At 41.6% G+C, this 13,774-nt stretch overlaps 1 long non-coding RNA gene across 1 annotated transcript in view; it reads left to right on the top strand.

Annotated features, from left to right (window-relative positions):
* The first annotated feature begins 928 nt into the window (after positions 1–928).
* The window catches only part of LOC135580100 (uncharacterized), a 33,702-nt gene continuing 20,856 nt past the window's right edge, over positions 929–13,774 (top strand). The window contains exon 1 of the long non-coding RNA XR_010474265.1: positions 929–1,162. This is a non-coding gene — a long non-coding RNA (uncharacterized LOC135580100). The remainder of the gene's footprint in view (positions 1,163–13,774) is intronic.

Here is a 13,774-nt window from a genome sequence, read left to right on the forward strand (position 1 = left end):
GCCATTTAGAAGCCTGTCCAAATGTGCATCCCATACACTCTTCCTGTAAGGAGCTCTAGCCTGTCGGTTCAGTTCTATGATGAAATTTGGAAAGGGTGTCTTACATGCTTTCGTTAATGATGTGACACAGGCAGATCTTTGTTTGCTGTGATGGATGAACACAGAGCTCATCTGCCCATCCATCAGCAGCAGGCACAGCTTCACTCTGCCTGTGTTCCAGCTTGTCCAAAGTCCATGTGGCTGCATCAATGCAGCACCAAGCCCAAGTTCATGTATTTAGTCACTGGCAGGGCTTTCCCATCCAGGCTTGGCATGGTGTTAACCACAAGGCTTCGGCCACCTCAGAAAGTGGACAGATTTTCTGTCTGTTCACAGTATGTCATATATTATAACAGAAGTCCCTGGAACCATTGGAGTGCTGGGGCCCCTTCCACTCTGAACACCCTGTTGTATACTTGCTTATTTTCTTAATGCACAGTACTCAGCTGTCTCCCCTCCTCCTTCCTTTCAGCAGCACAAGGCTAATTTTGATATGAAGCCCGGGGCAACTTGTCAAAAAGTTTTAAATCAGATTTTTGATGTATTATGTCACCATGCAGAAGACATCAAATACATTTTATCAGGCGCTTTTGCTGAGTTGTTGAACGATTAGCTGTGTCTTCCCTTCAAAACTGGGTGGAAAGAAACACTTGTGATAATGACTTACAGGAGTACCTACAACAACACGTATGGCTTAGGTTTCTATTGATTGTACCTAAGGCAGAGAATATTATAACGGCTGGCAAAGTGTGGCAGCTGCACACCCCAGGATGAGATCCTGAGCTTTCAAAAGGGCGGTTGAGGGCTCTCTAGCGCGCTTTTTGCCCCATTGTCCCTGTCCCCCCGCCTCTCCACACGGTGATTGCCACAGTCACCTCCCCCAGCTGGGGGAGCGGGAGGGGCGGGACCCCTGGTCAACAGACAGGGGCCTCAGCCAATCAGGTGGCCAGGCCCAGAGAAGCTTCTGGAGCAGGCTGTAAGGGCCACAGCCAGAGCCCCCGGCGCTATAAAGTGGAACTTTCAGGGAGGTTTTCCTGTGGTCGGTAGGCAGGGGGCTGGGGTGAGCTTAGGAGCACCAGCTAAGGAGACTTCTAAGGAAGGGGAAGACCTCACCTGTTCCTTGGTGAGTGACTTTGTTCTTGAAACATCCTCGCATGAGCCCCTGCCCACCCTGGGTGGGTATTTCTTCTGGGTGCTTGGAGTGAAGGAGACATCTTGGTTTTGTGAGGGAGGGTGTGTGCACTCTGGATCCTCACTATTCTTATGTGGTTATACAATAATAATATCCTCAACTGCTGTCAGAACTTGTGTTTTATGAGGTTGGAGTGCTGAATAATTTTGGATAAATGCCATTTCTAGTGGGTTTTCTTTGCTAAACAGTCTTGGCTACAACTAAGTCTGTTGGGAGCTTATTGACTATTGGGGTGCCTCTGTCACACAGACTTTTTTGCAAATACCTCTTTTGAAGTGGCCACCAATGTGGTTCAAGGTGTAGAACAAGTGGTTGGTGTGTTCACCTGGTTGCAAAACACCTGAGCTGGTTGCTCCTGAGAAGAGGTAGAATGTTTTTCTAGCTCTATTGATAATTTATGCTCCAGCTTTCGCTGTCAAAGGCAGCAGTAGTAGTGAGTATGTAGGTGATGTATCCCTGCATAGTTGCAGCCACAGTACAAATACGAAAATGGAGTAAATACTGAGTTTAAAAATAATTAGATGCTTCTGCTTTAAATCACTTAAAGCTCACTTTCTAACACTTTTCCCTATAACCTTACTCATCTTCACAAACAGCAGAATTCCCTAAAGCTCCATGTAGAGAGGAGGGTTTTTTAGTTCAATAAACCTTCTCCCAATTGATTTCTTCTGTGGGGCACTAGACCAGGAGTGTGTGCAAAGCAAGGAGAGGACAGTAAAACAAGACGTGAGTCAGAGAGGCAGCACATGCATGTGCTGAGTTTTCTTCCATGTGACCAGCACACAGGAGGCTTTGCCTGCAAATGCATGCTGGGTGCTACCCGATGGATCTAGATAAGCCGGAGCTATATGGAATTCCCTTTGAGGGAAAGCTATAAAGAAAAATTCGTGAGGGTTCCTGCTTGTGTCCTTCTTTCCTGTTTATTGTGAACCTCATTTGGCAAAATAAAAACCAAAGAGAACTATGGAGACAAAATGTGTTGTTTCCCAAGTTCTGCTAATCTCTAAATTTTAGCTTGCATAAAGGAAAGTGTTTGTTCAGAATACTGCCTCTTCACCCAACCACTTCACTGCCTCATTTACTGACAATGAATAAGATTAAGACTATATCTTGTTTCTACTTCCCCTTTAGATATGCAAAACTCTACATCTACAGACAAGGAATGCAGGGTTCAGTTCCAGAAGGCACTTCATTAACAAAAACGACATATAAGCCCCCCACACACTTGGCAGCAACCTGAAAAGGGTTAATGAAGGACCTGTTTGCCTCCCCCATCTGTGGAAAAAGTGCCAATCAAAAACCAGCTGCTGTAAAAGGCTGCAGCCCAGCAGGAGTAGAAGTGGTAGGTGGAGAGGTGTTGGAGAACCAAGCTGGAGGAGGCAAGCCTGCCAAGGAAGGCTGGTGGAGCTGGGAGGGCTAGGAAGACTTGGTTCTTTCCTTGTTTAGTCCTGGCTTGGAAGCTGGAGAATGTGGGTGTGGGGACCCTGGTTTCCAGGGGACTGAACTTTCAGGTGGCGGAGCCCATGTGTTTGGCCCTGGTGCTGGATGGCTGACCTTCTGTGTTCTAGGGAGTGATTTTGGTGTTAATTGCTGTCATGGGGGTTGGAGAAAGGGGAATGGGCTGAAAAGAGCCTTCCCAAACATTCTACTGTCCTCAGTGAAAAGAAAACTGAATAAAAGCTGCTGATTATGCCTCCCCCTCCTCCCTCCCACCCCCCAACATGAAAAGATATGTTTCAGTCAAAAAATACCCCAGATCTAGCACCCCACTAAATGAAACAAAAATCCTAACCTAACAATGCCATCCCGAACTTCTAATATGGTATTTGTGTCACTCGATGCTCTTATCACAAAATTGTAGTTTCCTCTCAACGATCCCATTCTTACTACTGTATTTTGTGCATATTTGTGCTGTTGCTTGCTGTGAATGTACTGCAAATGACGTTTTGGAAAAACAGGTGTGTTTACTGGGTTAGGTTTCAAGCCTGGCAACTTTCCCTTTCTTTCCATTCCCAGAAATGCCAGAAAGACAAAATATGTAAAAAGGGCACTAGAACTCAATGGATGCTTCTAGAGAGGAAGGAGGAGTGTGGCATCCATACAGGTTAATACGTGCTTCAAGATTTGCCTTTGTGACTCCTTAGTTACTTCAGCCTTCACAAGCTCTCTAGGGGGGGCTGTATCCCTGTGGGTGTTGGTAAGTACAGGTATAAACCTGGGATCTCATTAAATCTAAAAAGCAGGTCTAGGGGGAAAAAAAGGTCATTTAAATTAATCTTGGCAAAAAGCGTGCACTGGAGCTGGGAGTGGAAAGGCTTGAGGGAGTTGGAAAATGCCTTTAGCAAAATAAAATGTGATAGAAACTATGTGTCAGCTATCAAAGACATTGACTGGGAGCTGGAAATGGCAGTAGGAATACATTAATAAAACTTGAAAACAACAGCTTAAGGTGTTTTGTAGCTTGTTTCCTTCATATCTCTTGAAGAGAGGGTAGGATGGTATGAGAGAATAGGGAATATTCCCTAAACTTGCTTATGTCGTTCTCCAACAAATCTGGTGTGGACTTTGTCAGTGATCTGTTTTCATGTGCTTTGTTTTCTACTCATTAACTTTACGTGTAAAACAAAGAGCATGAGCCAAATGGGAGATCCCCAGATATGTTACTCTGTAAACTTGTCTTGTGCAGTTACAGTTAATCTTCCTGCATGTGATGGGAGTGGGCTGGATATTTTAGCTGTTTGCCATCCCACTAAAACCAGACAGCTCCTCTGCTTAAACAAAGGATGAACATGTTGAGATTGGAATGAGGAAGGGACTCCCTAGTGCTTCTTGCTGTTGTGCAAAATCTTTTTTTACTGGGAGTTTTGCTTGCTGTGTTTGAGACAAGACTACTAGAAAAGTTGATGTTGGTACAGATTCTTTAATTTTATCTGTCCTGTGCTATTTTGGTATCTCTTTGGTATTGTGAGGTGAGTCTATTGGCTTGTGTGGGGTTTTTGTTTGCAACAACCATCTTGTTGCCCAGTGTGCTTGGTTCTCTCCAAGGTCTGTACTCAGAATCTTGAAGTGCCTGCAACATTCTGTTAGTGAGGCTTTGTTGGAAAATAAACTTGCTGGAAGTTGTGATTCCGGAGGAAATGGGCCATCTTGGGTAATGCAAGGATTTATTCTTGAGTAAATAAGAGTGACTACAACCTATGACTTGAAATCAGGATTTTGATTTTTACTAAAGCTGTTACTGTCTGGTGTTCATGAAGAGACAGGTTTAGAGTTTGCTAATGAAGTCGGTAGCAACCCTTGTTGTAGGAATATCTACTTCTGGTATGCAAGTCATCTCTTCGATATTGAATTTCCCCTGGGCTGTGTTATCTGTGAAGGCTTCCCTTGGCTCCTTTCTTCCCAGTCAGCTCAGCACACTTCTGTACCCTCTTATGGGTCTGCAGTATTTCACATTATTGAACATGTGTACTGTGTTAGGAATATGGCAATGACCATAAGCTTAGCTTTTTGTGAAAACTGCTCTGATCTCTGTGCGGCCTCCTTTGCTTCACCTTCCTGCTGAGAGAAGAGACCAGACTGTGTGACAATGAAGAGTTTGTTGGCAGTAAAATATGTTAGCGTGGATTTCAATTTCTGTTGTTCCATAATATATGACATGATAGTTCCTTTAATCTAGTTAGTCTCGTTGAAGAAAGCTAATCTGTCTGCACCATGCACAGCTTAAAATTGAACCCTGTGTGTCATGTTTAACAATATTGGTGGTCCTTGGTAGAGGTTGATATGTTACTGGCTTAACTGTATACTGAAAGTGGGAACCTTGCACATCCTGTAGCGTGAGCCCAGAGTTGTTGATGTGTGTATTCAGATAAGTAGATGGGTCCCATGTGATGTTGATGGCTTCCCTATTGGGGTGTCAGGATGCTATTTAATGCCACTTGGCTCTGTAAGGCTTTGGATCTTAAATTATCCCGCGTTTACAATATCTTTACAGTGCTACCTATGTGGGGTGTTATTTGCTTGCAGTGACAAAGCCTGGACATTTTTTAAGTGGAAGATAAAATAAGTGTGACTCTAGAAGCAGGGGGTGAGCATGCAATAGAAATAGTGCCTATGACTTGATGAATGCTGAGTTACTCCATCTGGGACCACCATGGTTTTGGCTTCCTATGAATGAGAGTCCCGAGGGTTATTGCTAGCTGCTGCCCCAGCAATTCTAAGGAGTTGCTCTAGAATGTAGCTTCATTATTCTGTGTTTGTCATGTCTGCACCTCCATCTCTTCAGCTGCTTAGGAGATATTCTTGGACAAGACATGCTTGACAGGTGGGGAAAAAAAATCAAGCAAAGCAAATGCTGGCCTCTTCCAAAGATGGAAGTGTTACCACGTTGGCTGGGGCTCTAATGTTGCCGTGTTGGCCATATAGAAAAATGGCGTGGAAAGGAAAGCTTGAGCTTAGTTGGGAGTTCTCACAGTCCTGTTTTTGTGTTTGTGACAGTATCGGCTTCTTCCACATAAATACCCGGAAGGCAATTTTTTTTTATTTTATTTTTTTTTTTTTTTCTGCAAAAGCTCCAATAAACAATTGCTTGGTGCGTGCTCTGCAAACTGACCCTCTTCCTGAGATAGAAATGTGAGGGCTTTGCTTGTTGTCAATGAGCCTGTCATGGTTTTCAACATGTTACTTTGCAAGAAATTCATTTCCAGTGATCAGCTTATAAACCTGCCATAAGGAAGTGTGTTTTCACACTAATGTAGTGTACTTCTTGTTTTCAAACTCTCAGGGACGTAGAAATACACCAGATTTTTGGCAGCACATGGTTGAGAAATCAGCACCAACGTATCTATTGAACATCTCAAATGGGTAAAGGAAAGGGCAGGTTTCATCAGGGGTCAGTAAACAACGAACATCTGCCTTGCCAATCTTTTCTTTTACTACAGTTTTGTGTAGTCCCAAAAATCCTTCAGACATATGTTGAGCAGAGTTTCAAAGCATCCAAACCTCCTGCTTCTGCTGATATTTTGGCCAGTGCTTAACCCTGTGTAGTTCAGTCAGGATTTTTTCTGACTGCAACTGAATCAGACTGGATGTATTTGGCTAGTATTTCAGGCTGGGAAATAGAGCTTTGATTTCCAGCGGGTCAGATGTAGTATGGACAGAAGCTCTATAAGCCTCTTGTGTAGCTGCCCAGGAAAAACAGATGAGCGAAGTATTAACTGATGTTCTTCACCCCTCTTTGTCACATCTTGGCATGTGACATGTAACGTTAATGTGCTTATTATAGGACATTCCTGCTCAGTGCAATCTGCCCCAGTTGGCCATAATAGTTCCACAATGGTCTTCAGCCAAGTAAGTGTTTGACCTAATAATGCATCTTACGCTCTGCCTTGAAGCTTAGCAATGCCGTGCTGCCTAGGACAGAACAGTGCGCTCTGAAGGTCAAGCTAAGCTGGTGAGCCAGCGAAGAAGAGCCATCTGGTCATCTCTTGCTTAAGCATCAGCCTCCAGTCCATAAACACCCAGCCAGTGGATGCCAGCAGATGCATTTAAATCTGAGCTTGGGCTTTGTGAGGGTGTGCGGGGAGAGAAGTGATCCGTAATGAAACTCTGCTCCGACTTAATCGATAGATTGATGGCCAGCAGCAAACAGCAGGTCAGCTTGGGATCATGAGGAGTAAGCTTCTCGTGCTGCTCTGGTGCATCAAAGCATTGACAAGCTTTGTGAGTAATCTTCAGTGAGAGTCACTGGGTTTCTGGCTTAAATGAAAGGAAAAAAGAAAACAAAATTAAAGATCTCTTTGTCCATTTCTAATTAGGATCTGAATCAGATAGGATAGAGTGTCCTGATGCACTGCCTTTCATCTCTGAAGTAACTTGTCCAAAATACTATAGAAATATAATTTTACACTATGCTGGTGATCTTTCTTATGTAATTTGCATGTTTTTTAGGGAGCTGCATGTTGTAATAGGGCCATAGGTTTATTCTTTTTAGACCTATATAGTTCTCCAATTACTACTGCTGAAAAAGCATTTCTGATCAATGTGTTTGAAATGGAAAGAGGATTAGAAATGTTACAGAGGCAGTCAAGTAGGGTAGCTGACCAGATACTGTTGAGGAGGGGAAGCATCTAGTGTTGAAGTTTTGGATTATTTTTTAATTAATTCTGTCAGAACTGAAAAATTCCTGAAAGCAAGTTGATTTTATTGAAATTTCACTCATTTGTATATTCCCTTTCATGAAGGAAGAAGGAATATTCTAGCTATGTCAGAATGTTCCATTTGGACACTTAAGCATTTTAATTTTCAAATGGTGTCCTAATTTGTCACTTATACAATGCGCTGTAAGTCAAAATGCAAATAGAAAAATATCTTGGAATATTTTGATCTATTTTTGAGGGTATTTTTCTTGGAGAACATATTTTGGGGCTTAGCTTTCACTCTGAATAAATGAAACAAATAACGAAAGCCTTCACAAAGCATTTCTCCCTTTGTGGCTCTTCTGATAATAAAGTGGTGTTCTGAGTTTCTCTTTAAGATAGAACAGGTCTTGTAATGGTTTGAGTCAGGTGAAAAGGTTTGGTTTTTTTGTTGTTTTGAGAATTATTTCCTTACATTTAACTTTACTATCACACACACACATATTCGGCTTTAATAAATAAGCCTTTTTGATGAGTAGTGGCTTATCTCCATGATAGTCACAGGGCTAAATATGTAATAACTGGCAACATCTGGGAGATTTTTGCCCCTACTTGCTTGGTAACATAATTTTCTCACAAACTAGACGAAGAATCATGTGCCCTTTGAGCAGGAAATAATGGAATTTATTTGGCAAATAAGTCAGTAAAAAAATGCAATGACATCGACCTACTTACAACTTGAGTTTTGCCAGCCTTATTGTGATCGGAAACTAAAACAGTGTTTCTTCCTCCTGTGTTCTCGCCCAAAGTAGTTTTTCTCCAACAGTAGCTGCTGATGTCTGAGATAGTGGAAAATATTCCAAGTCTTGTGGGAAAGCAGGTGTTAGGTGTTCAACATCAGTCTAAGCTCCTTGAATCTTCTTAAGCCTTAGTACTACATGAACATGGATTCAAGACCTAAGAGATGGCAAAATGTGTACTTTTATTTTCTCTAAATAAAGGACTACCCTTGGCCACACACAAGTGCCAGTTTCTCTGAAATGCCCTTGTGCAGCAGTGATGCACACAGCCCTTGCAGGTCCTGAGTTCCTGTCTTCTGGTGTTGATTGCCCCTTGATGTCTGTCTGCAGAGTTAGAGACTTTGTATCTTGATGAATGCTGGTACTCTGCCACAGTGAACAGGACTGTAGGAGACCATTTCTTCATGCATGTGAATCTGGTAGCTTTACTTCCTTTGCTATTTGCAATGCAGAGACAAGAGCAGAGGTACACAGGCCGGTAACACAATGCTTTTAGCATGTCTGTAATATTGCCTTCATGAAAACTAAGGTCTATCTGAACATTGTGTTGACAGAAAGCCAGACTTATTCAGGAATAGTCACCCACTCCTGGGGACATTGTGTGGTACCACCTGCAGCCCTTGAGTTGCATGACGTAAGAGCAGTGTCCTTATGTTGTCCTCCTGTTGGCTGATCATACCAGGATGTGATGGTGCTGAGCTGAAAGACCCTTTCACAGCTGCCTTGCTCCATACCAAGGCTTTGTTACAACTGATTGCAGGGAATCAGATTGTACTTACAGGGTCAAAGGCTTAAGCATCCACTGTGTAATACTTGTAGTACTGTAGTGAGCCAGGCTCCTATTCATACCACCTCATCTTGGAAGCCTTTGAAGCCTGTCAGTGTGTCTGATAGTGTTTGGCACTTAGATATGACAGTGAATGGTAATTTGCAAGTGCCTCAAATGGACAGAAAATAGTTTTCATTATTTTTACTTGATTTGGAGGAGTGTTAAGCACCCTGTAAGAGCTCAGACATTGCTCAGGCTGTGGTATTCCCTAACAGGTGGCTGTGAGTAGTACAGCATGTGCCATCCGTGGTGCAGGTCTGGAGAGGTCGCATTCAGTTTCTGGCCTAGGCTCTGATCTTCTGGGTGACCTTGGGCGGAGGAAGCAGCTTGTTTGTTGCCTTTTGCAAAATGCCTTGAGAGTTACAGATGGAAATGCTATATAGAGGGAAGGTGTGACTGTTGTGTTGATGGGTGTTGGGGAAACATGGGTTACAAAAAAACAAGTGGGTATAAAAAGTAAGGAAAAGGAGCAGGGAAGTAGTGGAGAGGGGAGGAAGGGATAGTTGCTCTTCTGGGCTGCTGTAGGGTCTGGGTGCTGATGTACTTGTGCCCTTGGACTTCTGACAACTCAGCCAGTCTACTCTTGTGTTGGCTTTGCTCCTTCTTTCTGCAGACCAAGTGATATCCTTGTCCTTTGAAGAAACTGTAATTACAGAATAGTGTAGCAGCACTTTCCTGTGGTGGTAATGGGTATATCGGCATTTCCACCACGTCCCATGTAAGGGATTTACAACTCAGCCATTAATGTCAGCCACACAGTGGGTATATAAGCTGCTTGCTCAAAAGCATTAAGTAGTTCAAAATGGTGCAGCAAATTTTAGTAGGCCTTGTCTAGAAGCAGACTTGTACTGATTTGATAAAGAGTGATTTTAACCTAGCTTGGTTAGAGTATTGTTTATTTGTATGTACTTGCTCGTATCTGGCTTGAAGGTGACTTATTTCAACCTATTCTGATTGTAATAAACTAGAGGCTATGCAGAAATTCTGTAAGGATTCCCTCTTTGTGCATAGCATCCCATTTGCTGAACAGATCTGGTATCTACTGGGTTAAATAAAACACACTTTTCATCATAAAATGGGTGACACAGTACTCAGAACCAGCAAGTCAAACTGGTTGTGAATATCACTGCAGCTAAAATGCTGTAGATTGTGTGCAGCCACAGGCAAAAACTGAAGACTGGAGAAATACTGAAACTCCAACTATCACAGTCTTAAAACTGAGAGGAAAAATATCAGAACCTCTTAATCTCAGTTGAATGTGGAACAACATAAACATCTTTTTGTCCTCTCCCATCTACTTTATTATATTAGGTAGGCATAAGAAAACATTTGTTTTCTGTTTCTGTGAGTCAAAAATTACATGCACACTTACTAGAATAAACAAAAGCTTTGAATGTCAGAGGTAGAGCTGAAGGCTTTTTCCAATGGGTGATCTTCAGTATCAGGAATTTATGGTTGAGAAGGCACTTTCCTCTGGTAATGGAGTCTGAGGCAGTGTTAATATGACTTTTCACATTCTGAGAAAATACTTCTGGCAGGAGGAGATGGGGAGGAGGACACCTCCCTAGTGTGGAGTCATCCCTACAAGTAAGGAACATGCCTTGGATGTCCATAGGATGGTGCACTGACTTTAGGCACTTGAGCACTTCGCCAGTTTTATTTTTACATTATGTGGTTTGAGATCCCTTTGCCTAGTTATGATTCCCAAAGGGATATGTTCAATAGTGTAACTAAATAGCAGAAATGATTGCATATGTGCCCCCAAAGGTGGTCTGAAGGAGTAGAGAGGAGAAACTTCATCACAGAGGTCACAGAGAGAAAAGATGGGTTATGTGCTGAACACTTATGATGATGTTCCAGCCATCTGACTCCATTGGTTTTCAGAGGAAGGTGTCTGTTTGCCCAGGAGCTGGGAGCCAGTGCACAACAAGCTTCCAAAAAGGAGAGGTTTCTATGAATTTTATGTGGAACTTGTGCTTTGTGTGTGGAAGTCCTTTCCATGCCCATGAAAATAATCCTGGCACTTCAGCTTCATGTTGTCAGGCAAAGTGGTAGAGATCCCCATGGGGTTTGTTTCTGTAAGACCAGAACTGGGGTGCTGCTTGGTTAAGTTCATACAACTTAACATACAGGAGAATGTTTTTGAAAATTCAGTCAGCCTAACATTTTAGCTATAATTGAATAATATTGCAGACTTGTTAGACACTCAACCCATTCCATATTTAATACTTTCAGAATTAATAACTGGTTCAGCCTGGGACATGATGAATGGCCATGTCAAAGTCTAATCATATCTGGCTTTTGTTCCAGCATATTCCAGAGACAAAACATTCTTTTATGACTCTCCTAGTCTATGCATTTTTAAAAACACAGAATAAAAAGTCTTGGCAGGAGTCCAGTCACTAGAATGATATTCATTCCAGGAATATTTTTAAGGCCACTGCTTGCTGTTCATCCTCCTGGTACTCTTCAGTTACTTGTTCTTCTCTTTACAATTGAGACATCTTTTTTTTTCTTTGCTTTAAAAATTATGTGGTTTCAGCATGCTCTAGTAAGAAGACCTAAATTCTGATGGTAAAAGCTATTTATTTACCTGTATTCTCAAGCCATCACTGTCCTTCAAGTTCACAAAATAGTTTGGAGGAGGCTGTAAAGTCACAGTATGATTACATATTTCAGTATTCATCCCTTATGAGATACTTACATGAGCTACTACTATTGCACTTCTATAGCAAACAAAAAGTATGTGGAGAGCTTAAAAAATGGCAAATAATCACGTTTTCCTGGTGTTACTCAATCCTGTGTAACTGGTCATTTGCCTACCCTGCCTATGCTTGGAGATGGAACCCCAAGCTATTGGACTAACTGCAGTGTAAAGGACCCTGAAATATCCCAGAAATGACCTCCAAGGTGGTAGGTTGTATGTGCGCTAGTGAATACTGGGTATGTCTAGCATGACTTGGAGAATCTGGCCAATGGCCCAAGGGAAGTCCAAAAGAATCCATCTAATTTGAAGATATTGTGACTTTCAAAAATAAACCCATGCAGTTACTTTCAGTTATAAAATTAATGACATTTGAATAACAACGTTTGGGAAAAGAGAACTTGATCTTAACAAAATGTGCACTCCTTGAAGTTGTTTCAATTATTGATTATGGCATTTGCAATAACTCAAACCTTGAAATGTTTTTAAGTAGCCTTTTCATTTCCATACAGAGATTACAGAGGTGCTTGTTCAGCAGGATGTGAAGACGAGCTCTGCATCCAAATATATAACTAACTGACTTGGCTTTTAGTTTTTTCCATCATAACAGTTATTTCAATCTCCACCCTTCTACGGGAAAAGATATTTTGACTTTTGGTTTTATAAAGACAAAAATACCTTGGAGATCATCAGTGTTTGGAATAACTTTCTATAAGAAAGAAACCTTAATGTTAAGGCCATCATATACAAACTGGCAGGAATGAAATACTGTATCTGTTCAGACATTGAACAGTACTGTGTTAGAGGAACAGTTTCAACATTGCAGCTTGTGAACTTGTGGGTAATTTTAGGGCAGAAAGGGTCAATATAATCATTTAGTCCTGCTTTGTGGGTCATAGAAATGTAACCATTCCTTTTGGATGCACACCTAAAGACCAAATATGTCTGACATTTCCGTGCTTTTATTCGCTTAGAGTAATTTTTCTTATTAAAAAAACAGCTTTTTGCTTTAGGAGTGCTGTACCATTTTACAATAATGTCCAGTCCAAAGACAATTCTGATACAAAGTAGAGTGACTAATTTTGATCTTCAAACAGCTTATCTAGGAAAGGGATAGATTTTTCCTCATCGCTTGTGGGCTTCAAGTCAGGATTTGATATTTTAGCTCAGTAAGAAGTTAAAAGTGCAAATAGTGGACTAACACAGGGAAATTCTGTGGCTTGGGTTATGGAGGAGGATCTGACTAGATGCACAAATAATCCCTTCTGGCCTTCAGACTGCTGAATTACTTCATGCATGTTAACCAGAGTTTACAGTAAATGTGTGCAGTGGAAATTACCAACATAATGAAATAGGCTGTAACACTTGATTTCTTTTTATTTTTCTGCATGTGAACGAAATGTCAAAAGAACTATGTAAAAGAATAACAAAATTACCTATGCTCTTTTAAGACAACTTTTCCTGTGTCTCTAATTGTGAAGGGAAAAAGGCAATATTGCTTTAATAGCTGCTGCATTCTTAACAATTATCGGTTAAGGTATGTGATTTGTGTGAAAGGAATGTTGATACTGGTGCAGTTCTGTACAAAAGTGATGGGTTCTCCTTCCAGCTCCCACCTATTGTTGGCTGGCTAAAACAAGTAACACTGCATGCTAAATATAAGTGGCTAGATCCTACCGTGGATCCATCTGCAAACGTACCACATGCCAGTTGCTCTAGGTAGGATATCTTGGCATGGACATCTCTTTACAGGGAAAGCCTTTTTTTTGTTTGTTTTGATTTGTTTTTGCTGCCCTAATTGTTTCCATGTATTTCAGACTTGGGTTTCTCCCATTTCATGGACATGAGTGCAATTAGCCAAGAACTTCCAAGCTCAGCAGAGTTAAGAGAGTAGTTTATAAACAAATCAGGGTTGCTCACAAGGGATGTTTGCTCAGATCCGGTGAAATGGTAAATACAGTCATCTTGCAATTAGTCTGACCAGCGAGGGGGAGATGGGATAACCTGGACAAAGAAAAAAAAAGGTACTACAAAAACGTCTGTAAACGAGTCAATAAGATTGTATGATATAAGCAT

The sequence above is a fragment of the Columba livia genome, chromosome 8 (genome assembly GCF_036013475.1).
Source record: "Columba livia isolate bColLiv1 breed racing homer chromosome 8, bColLiv1.pat.W.v2, whole genome shotgun sequence".
NCBI lineage: Eukaryota > Metazoa > Chordata > Aves > Columbiformes > Columbidae > Columba > Columba livia.